Source organism: Saccostrea cucullata, unplaced genomic scaffold, assembly GCF_032062105.1.
Source record: "Saccostrea cucullata isolate Sc308-1 unplaced genomic scaffold, CSIRO_AGI_Scuc_v1 ctg111, whole genome shotgun sequence".
NCBI lineage: Eukaryota > Metazoa > Mollusca > Bivalvia > Ostreida > Ostreidae > Saccostrea > Saccostrea cuccullata.
In genome coordinates this window covers 441,242-451,698 of record NW_026936933.1, presented here as the reverse complement: position 1 = coordinate 451,698, position 10,457 = coordinate 441,242, and positions in this window count along the sequence as shown.

Here is a 10,457-nt window from a genome sequence, read left to right as displayed (position 1 = left end):
GCGGGAGGTCGTGAGTTCGTATCTTGGCCGCGACTGACCTAGTCGTTAAAATTGGTAGCAACTGTTCCTTCGCCATGCGCTCGGCACTTTGAAGTGAAAGTTGCGGGTCCTTCGGATGAGACCTTAAAAACCGAGGCCCCGTGTAAGCGACAGGCGTTGGCACGATAAAGATCCCTCACTGCTCAATGGCCCTGAGTGCCGAGTAAAGGTCAAAATTTGAAGCCCTTCACCGGCATACAGTGACGTCTTCATATGAGTGAAAAATTCTCGAGAGGGACGTTAAACAATATACAATCAATCAATCAATCAATCTCTGCTCCTGGGTATTTGATAAATTAACATAATTATTATGAGCAAGAATGTCTTTTCTAAAATTGTGATTTTCATGGCCCTAGGCTTAGGGGTTCTGGTTTGAGGGCGGGGCTCTATTAATCATATTGTGAAAATGCATAAATTCTTTAAAAAGATTCTTCTCTGCTCCTGTGTATAAGACCAATGAACTATGTAAATAGTTATGTTGAGGAAAGATACCTCTTCCAAATTTGTGAATTTAATGGCCCCAGGGTTGGAGGTTCTGGTGTTGGGGTGAGGTGCTATTGATCATATAGTGAAAATGCATGAAATCTTTGAAAATCTTTTCCTTTGATTTTGGTATTATGCCAATGTTCTAAGTACATTTTCTTTATGAAGAGAGATTCCTCTTCCAGAATAGTTAATTACATGACAGTGCCCCTGGATCATGGGTACAGTCATGGGTACGGTGGGTTGGTGGAGGGGGGGTTTCAAAGTTTGATAATAAATAAATGCTTCGAAAAATTTCGAAATATATGGCCCCAGGGTCAGTGGTTCCTTTGGTTATGAAGTGGAAATTCAATTTTTATTGTTATATGTACGCTGTTCTACAAAGAATCTGCAAAGAAGACAAAGTAAGAATGCTAAGTGTATGATAAACGATGTTGCCTCTATCAAAATTGTAAATTACATGGCCTCTGGTTTAAGAAATGATCCTAATTCAATTGTTCGAAAATTGCTACACGATACTCAGGTGACCAGTAGGGCCCATGGGCCTCTTGTTCCACAATAAGTCACTTTCTCTTTCCAAGGAAGATAATTTTTTGATGCATTTGGGGAAAGTATGAAAATATGCAAAAGTCTCCCGACACAATGAATGATCAAGCTCGGATCATAACCTCAGAGGTAGGTTTCGACAGCAACAGTGTACATAGGATTTACGTCATGGTGAGGAAACATACCGAAAATCTTTTCAAGAACAGCGGTACCGGTGCCTTGGATTAGTCATATTTATATGCCTCGGATAATGTCAATACAGTATTTATTTTAAAGCATGGTCCTTGAGGGAAATAGGGTTGAGAAATATTACATTATACTTTTACAAGGATATTTACCAAAAAAAATCCTTTCAAAAGCTTGAAAAGAATGAAAAGGGCTACAAAAATTATTTTAGTCAAATAAGGGATCACTTGTTGTTTTTTCAGATTCCTCCTTTTTATTGAAAAATAAATTATCAATTTATTATACTCTGAATAATATGTTGATATGATGCTTAAATTCTTAAAATCTACAGCACAATATTTGAAAAAAAAAAGTTATGGCTTGCAAGATTTAAAACAGTTATTAATCTTTCTCAAGGCTCAGGTCTTATTTATACATGTAATTTTAAAGCAGTATGAGCTGCATTCTTGAAGATTTTGTTTTGCTGTTAAAGTAAAGCAGAAGAAAGACTTTATATACAATCAAATATACAGTTTTAAATAAGTTACTGTAGTCATTATTGTACCGGACGACAATAAAGTAATTTTGAGTAAATCAAAGGTAATAAATAGTTTTTACAACCCAAATATGAAAAATAGAAGTTTTGTTATTTAATGTAATTTTTTCTGTCATTAAAACAATTGGTTACAATTTTGCAACAAATTATTATATCAAAGATGCAGTTCATATCGTTGTTACCGGTAATCATTTTCTCTCAGGGAAGTACTTAAGGAATTCTTTCCTTTTAAGAATCAGATCTAGATAGTGGGGAGCACGACTGATGTAGTCTACCAGTACCTCTCTGTTAGTGGCTATCCTCAAGAACAGCTTTTGTTTGTTATACAGGCAATGATGTTTCTGAAAATTTCTGATTACAATTGTCCTCAAGATGATCCCTTGTTTTTCTCCTCCCCTGTTTAAAAAGTGGAAGGGTATATAGAGTGATCAGGATGTCTATCCGTCTGTACAATCATTTGTCTAGTTGTCTGTACATATGTCCTGTTTGCTACGTTTTAGTGTACCCATCTCTTAATCCACAACTCCTCCTATACCACTTAATGAAATTTAATGACTTACAGAATCTTTGTTACAAAGTGCCAATTTGACCTTATATTTTACTTTGAGATCAAACATATATTTCGGGTTTCCCATAGCTAAACATGGACACTGCCCTGCTTTCTATAATATTGAAGGGTATCCATATTTTATATACAACCACTATAATTCTGAATAAAATTTGATGATACTTTTACATATTCTTACTTACATGATGACATTGTGCAGTATTTTATTCTATTTCAGGTCTACTAGATCAAAACATTGACTTTGCCATTATTATCATATGGAAAGTGGGATTAATATATCGTGCATACATTTACATGTATACAGTTCCTTTAGTTTATTATAAAAGTAAATATGCTCATCGAGCTTTTTGATCAGCATTGAGCAATGTCCTCAAGTTCAACTTTTGTTTATCATAAACTTTGGTAACATGTAATTATATTCCATAAAATTCCTGATATGGCTTTCGTCAAATTTAACTTTTGTATTTACAGACTGAGGTTAATTAAATATGCCCCTCAAAATAAGTTTTAGAACATAATTTTTTTTTGTTGTCACCTATTAAATTCCATCTTTTTTTCAGGTGAAAAGACCTCTTGAAACTATTTGTTTTTATAGGCATTTTTCTACCTTCCCGTTTAAAGACCAATTAATATTTGTTTCTTATGACATGTTTATATATAAGAGTGCCTTTGAGTACGAAGTCCATTTTGATGGTTTGTATTAATTCATATAGATTTGATTTTCTAAAATTTTAGGCAGAAAATGCTGCAGCTTCAGAAGAAGGTATGACATATATGGAAGAAGTGGTTGGACAGAAAGTAATGGGACACGTGAGCTAATTAATTGTCCAGTATTATCGATTTCCACTTGGAATTATTTGTATGATAACAAAAGTAAGAAATAATGGTATATTTATCAAACACGAACAGCAGTGGAACCTCTCTAATCTGACACAATTTTTTTGTCGGAATACATAAGGTGTTGGATTGCACATAGTGCATTAACACAAAAAATAATAAAATTAGAATAAAATTTAATGTTAGAATTTACTAAGTGACGGATTTTGCGGGTGTCGAGTGAGACAGTTTTCACTGCACCTTGTATATATTGTTTGTATATTAATTTTTACTTTAAAAAGTCTTAAATTTATCATACTACTATGAGGAGTTATTAAAACAATATTGACCATGAATTGAGATATTTGAAATGTCCATGAGATATTGGACCGCTTGCGTCACAGGTTGGGCTTGTCCACTAAATCTCACTATCGTTCCTTGAATTTCTGAAGGGACAGAATTGACGGAGGTTAATACATCAGTTCACAGCAAGAAAGTCAGCATAAGTTGTATACATGTCAAAAAATTACAATTAATGGTAACTCTTGCAAAATGTATTTTCTCTATCCTTGAACCAAACTTACAGTCTCAAGCAAACAGTTTGGTTTTTGGGTCCAACAAAACACGTTGCCATTGAAACTACCCAATAAATGTATAATTATTTTATAGTGAATTCCATTTTTCAGATGATAATTTACATATCATCTTTACAATGAACATGTATCCCTAATTATTCACTCATATCCTGCAGTCATAAATCTTTTTTTTTTCCTTTTAGTTGATCTTTGTTATGCTGAAGATCACAAGAGAAAATCCCTGTAGCATCCATACAGGAAAGAAGGTTACAGAGGAGGATCCAGGCAGGATTATTTACACAGAGCCGTTGGACATACTAAACCAAGAGGACAGGCTGAAAATGACTTCCTTTACTGTTTGAGATTCATTCAAGATCTCAGAAAATACGACTTTCTCTGATGTGCCTTTATAAAAGAAACAAATAATGGATAATCTTAATTAGTTTATTTTTTGACTGGCTAAAATTTTTTCGTAATAAACAAATTCAAAGAATTGTGTTCCCGTGCATTTGGTGTCTTAGAAGATGGAATTCCATTAATTATTGCACATCGTGCCAAATATGTATGCTCTATCATATGTCATGGAAAAGTAATCCACAAATTCAAAAATTTGAAAAAAAAAAAAAATCAAACGTGAAGGTCAAAGGGTAAAAATTACACAGTGGCATCCTCAGAAACATCTTGTTACATGCAATGCGCATAGCAAATATAAAAGCCCTATCTCTTCTCTATCAAAAGTTATGAGGACAAATTTCAAGGTCAAGATCACAGGGTAAAACATTCCTTGTGTACTTGTATTTAGAAAGACCTTGTAACTATATATTTTTTGTACAAAATGTAATTAAGCCATACCTTTTCTCTTTCGGAAGTTATAGGCAATTTAAAGTGATGTTTACATGTTTGAAAAGTAGATTAAACTTCATGGTCATTTTACAGGTAATACACCTGTGAAATATAAAAGTCGTATCAATTCTAATTCAAAAGTTATGACCAAGGTTAAAAATTTTGTGACAGGAGAACTGTCTGACTGACAGGGGAAAGCGACGTAATGTCCCCTAATTTTCATTTTCGTGAAAGCAGGGGATCAAAAGCTTAATTCTTTTATTTTATTGTGTAGATATTTTTATACATTAACTATTAAATATTCATCTTTGATAATCTTTAAACATGTTTTGTTAGATGTACTTCGTCCTACAATTTTTAAAAGTGGTATATAGTTGTTTTTTTCTGTTTTGTTTTGATTGTCTGTATTTTTAGAACACAGAGAAAATTATTTTTGAAAACACAGACTTCAGAGAAAGTTTTTGATGTTTTCATTACACTTATAAACATGACACCTAGACACATGTAAGATTTATTGCTGTGAAAAAAAGGCAGAAGGATAAAAGGTGCACTCAATTGGACCTCGGGTCCCCCGCAAAGAGTTCGTAATTTTGCGTAGTAATAAAACATTTTAGGAACTCTTCAAGCATTAATAGCAAGAAAGTAAATTAATCGATATCAATACGGAGACCTCAGGTCACCTTATATATTGAATGAATTTTATATAACAGACAGTTTTCTTTTGCTTACTCCGAAAACATATTTAAAACTTTAAAAAGATCTTCTTTCTGATATATATATAAACAGAAACGTGAAAGTATTTAAGGGGACCAGAGATCACCTTATATTTCACATCAGTAGGGAGACTAGAGGTCACCTTATAGTGTACATCATTAGAGGGATCATAGGTCACATAACATTTTACATTAATTCTAAATTAACAGGGGGCATAGTGTTAACCTTTTATTGCACATCATTAGGGGGGCCTGCGGTCACCATATATTGTACATCTATAGGGAGCCCAGTCACTTAATATTGTACATCAGTAAGGGGACCACAAGACACCTTAAAATTTCACAGTAGGGGGACCAGTGGTCACCTAACATTTTTCTGTACATCAATAGGGGGACCAGAGGTAAACTTATATTGTACATCAGTAGGGGGACCAGAGGCCAACTTATATTGTACATCATTAGGGAACCAGAGGACGCCTTATATTGCACATATGTAATGGGACCAGACCGCACCGTATATTGTACATCAGTAGGGGGACCAGTGGTCACCTAATATTGTATATCAATAGGGAAAACAGATGACATCTTAGATTCTACATCAATATGGAGAACAAAGGACATCTTATTGTTAAATTTAACAACAGTAGGTGGACCAGAAGTCACCTTATATTGTACATTATTAAAACTAATGATCACATTATTTTGAACAACAATTCAGGATCCTGAAGTCACGTTATATTTCACATCAATAAGAAGTCCAAATGTCACCTTATATTGTAAGTCAACAGGGATACCAGAAGACACCTAATATTTTACATTAATATGTAGACCAAAATCACCTTTTTTGGTCACATGAATCAACTCATCTGACTTTTTGCTGTTTGATTTTTCTTTCTGGTGTCGTGCGCTGTGCATTGTGCGTTTGCTCTGTTTCAATCATGTATTGTTTTCTTGACTTTGATTTTGAATACTGTTCGTTATCTTTATATTCTTCCTGGGGTTAGGACGTGGCTATAAAAATTAGATAGTGAAATGCATTTATTCTTTGAAAATCTCCTCTACTCCGGGATGTTAAACAAACTGTTATGATGAGGAAGGGTTTCTTCTCCAAAGTTCTGAAATTCATGACACAAGGGTCAGGGGTTCTAGTGTTAGGGTGAGGCTATATAAATTATATAGCAAAAATATATTAATTCTTAGGAAAATAATTCTTCTCTGCTCCTGGCTATTAATCAAACTACATTTAACTACATATAGTTATTGTTAGCAAGGGAGCCATAAAATTGCGAATGTTGTAAAGAACATGATGTTAAGATGACCTATAAGACCAAGGGGTCTCTTGCCTTGATCTAATGAGAGAACCTCTAGTACCCCGTTAATATGCATTTTATACGTATCCTCTTGTCCGCCCTAATTTTCTCTTGAGATGTCTCTTCGTTAAAACGAGTCTAGAAACGTTTATACTTTATCTCTGCATTCATATATATTTTATTTTATGTCTGGTTTCCTTAAAAATGTACTTCAATGGATATCCCTTGTCTCCCTTTTTATGTTCGATACAAAGTGACCTCTGGTCCTCTTATGATGTACACATACGTTGACATTGGTACTACTAATAATGAACACATTAGGTGACCTCTGGCACCTTAATGATGTACAGTGTAAGGTTACCCTTATCTCCCTGTTGATGTTTACATAAGGTGACCTCTACCTCTGGTCCCCCTACTGAAACAAAATTAGGTGACATCTTTTCCCCCTATTGATGTACATAAAAGGTGACTACTGGTCCCTTGACTGATATACACATAAGATAAACTCTGGTCCCTCTAATGATGCACAATATAAGGTGACCTCTGGTCCCCCTACTGATGTACAATATAATGTGACCTCTTGTCCCCCTACTGATGTAAAATAGACGGTGACCTCTGGTCCCCTACTGATGTACAATATAAGATGACCTCTTGACCCCCTGTTGATGTACATATTAAGTGACCTCTGGTCCCCCTACTGATGTCCAACATAAGGTAACCTCTGATCCCCCTAGTGATGTAAAATATAAGGTGACCTCTTGTCCCTCTTCTGATGTACAATATTTGTTGAACTCTGGTTCCCTACTGATGTACAATAAAAGATGACCTCTGATCACCCATACTGTTGTACAATATAAGGTGACCTCTGGTCCCCCTTCTGATGTACAGTATAAGATATCCTCTGGTCCCCTTAATTATGAACAATATAAGGTTACCTATGGTCCCCCTATTAATGTATAATATAAGGTGACTTCTGTTCCTCGTATTGATGTACAATCTACAGTGACCCCTGGTCATATCATACATATAGTACATGTCTTCGAGGGCAGCAATTCCAGAATATTTGTCCCGAGGTGACAGAAAAGCCCTGGAGTAATCGGCAGAGGGCGACATATAACACTTCATGGCTTTCCTGTAACCGAGAAGCAAATATTCTGGTATATTGCTGCCCGAGAATTAAGTCATGTTATACATGGTAAACAGAATGAAATTACACCATTCAGTCGAAGGAATTGTAACTGAATGCCCACTGAATGGTCACAAAAAGGTCACTGAAAAGATCCTTCTCTGTGATCATTCAGTTACCATTCAGTCGACTGAATGGCAGATACATTTCAGTGACCTTTCAGTTATCATTTAGCTGCATCTTTTTATTGAATAATCAACTTATTTTTTAACTTAAAAATTTTGTTTCACTCTTTTCCTTATTTGATACCATTAGTTTTATCTATTTTTGAATAAAAAAAAAATTAAAAAAAATAATGCATGAAAAAATAATTTGCACAAAGCCAGAATGGAACCCTGGCCTCCAGCGAGGAAGTCTGCAATCTTATCTATTACGCTACAACTTCGTATTGTAAACATATATATTAAAATCAATCAATATAAAGAAATCGAAATTTAACACTCGATTCACCTGATGTATCTAGGAGCTGTGATGTGTATAAGACCGCGAAACATAACTGGCAAAATTGGAAATATACCGCTTACGTCATTTCTATCTGTTACAATCGAAAAATTCAGTGATAGGCAATAAAATAGACGCGGACGTTGGGAAAACATCGGATTGAAATTGCAGATCGCAATTCATTTTCAATCCACCTGAGCTGTTTTTAAAGCAAAAAATGAATGTATGATCCAAAAATCAACTAATTTCACTCCCAAATACATATTGTTTGAAGTTCACATTAATACGAGTTTTAGTTTATAATTTTAAGAACGCGAAAGATCATAGAAGACAAAGATTATTTTTCAGGAGATATTTGATTCTAGAAGGGGGGGGGGGGGTAAAAATTGTCGAGTCAGGTCATGGCCTAACATGACAATATATTTTATTTCTAGGATTATAAGAGTGTATGAGTTTTATACTTATTCTCACTGAAAACTGTTCGACAAATTTATTTAAAAATCGTTCACCCCCCCCCCCGTACCTAACACAAACATATACATATATGTCCCATAGATATTAATTTATTCAAAACACTGGATTAAAAAATCAAAAATCAAACAGTACCAAAATTGAAATTATTTGTTTTCTAGGTCAATCAGTAAAAGGTCAATGTGCCTTCTAGCGAACATGAGGTAGATTAAAAATGAATTTAATTCTGCAATTTCAATCCGATGTTTTCCCCACGTCCGTGTCGAATTGTACCCGCCCATTTCATTGTCTATCACTGAATGTTTTGATTGTAACAGATAGAAAGGATGTAAGATGTGTATTTTCAATTTTGAAAATTAATGTTCCGCGGTCTTGTATATATTTTATTTATTCCATATATATTGCGCGGATTTGGGGACGGGCGGATTAATTACACATCTCTTCTTGCACGATTACAATTGTCAGCGACAGGCACCTATTTATTTGTCAAAGAAAATCTCCTCGGGGATTGTAAATTCTCTATGCAGAAAATAAGCAAAATAATTTTGAAACAGTATCATTTAAAAACTACAGATTTAATGTACAATATTAAATTTCTTCCACAAGAGGTATATGTCAAATGATTAATTCTATTCATGTAAAATGATTTTACATTATGTTTTCTAATAGCTAAAATATCCTGCGGTTTTGACAAGTAAGAAACAAAATTTATATAAATGTTCTTCCAGAAAATGTATAAATAATATTAATTCTGTCTCATAATTCAATATTTATTTAGATATTTCCATGAAAAATATAAGCACTGTAGAATGTGTACGATTGCCTTAATAATAGTGTAATTTATATAAATATAAGAGCTGCAAAAATGAGAACATTTTTCTTGTTATATTCAGAATGCATTTTGACGAAAGTCCTCTTTTTGGATTGATGGCTAATTCATTTAAAAGCTTATTAAATTGAATATTTATCACCGAATTAGAGATTTACAGAAAGAAAATTATAAAAAAAAAAAAAAAAAAACTAGGGATGGCAATCGATTACAGAATTGCCAATCGGTTAATCGCTGTACGTTCCGACCGATTAACCAGTTAGTCGTATCAAAAATACATATTTATTTCATAATTATATTTGGTTTTTTTATCTTCAAGAAACTCTATTTCAGAAACAGAAAGAAATTCTTTTTTTAAAAGTGATAAACTGTTGATATTTAATCAGAACAATTCGTGAATTTATTTTTTACAACTCGAAAAAGGATAAAGAAATCACAAAAAACATGCATGCTTTATGTAGTTCATATTAACAGCTTTTCAAGTCAATCAACAATCGTGATACACTCTTCATTGTTGTCGATGTCATTAGTATTTGAAATGAGTTGCCGATTTTTGTTTAAGAAAATTATTTGATCGATAACGGCTGATGACAGACGACTCCTAAGTTTGTTGATAATAATTCCGGATGTAACGAAGCAGTTGATGAACACTGGAGTGAAATCTGCAACCTGTTCAGTGAATCAAGCAAGAAGTGTCTAGGGTTTAAAAGGCAAGTGCATAAAAAGTGGATTACACCAGATACTTGGAATATCATTGACAGAAGGAAAGGCCTTAAAACCAAGCTATGTAACACCCACTCTGAAAGAATAAAAGAGAGATTAAGAGAGCAATATTCCAACTGCAATAGAGAGGTGAAGAAAGCAAAAAAGAAAGATCGTAACAGTTTTATAGCAGGCATTGCAAAAGAAGCTGAGA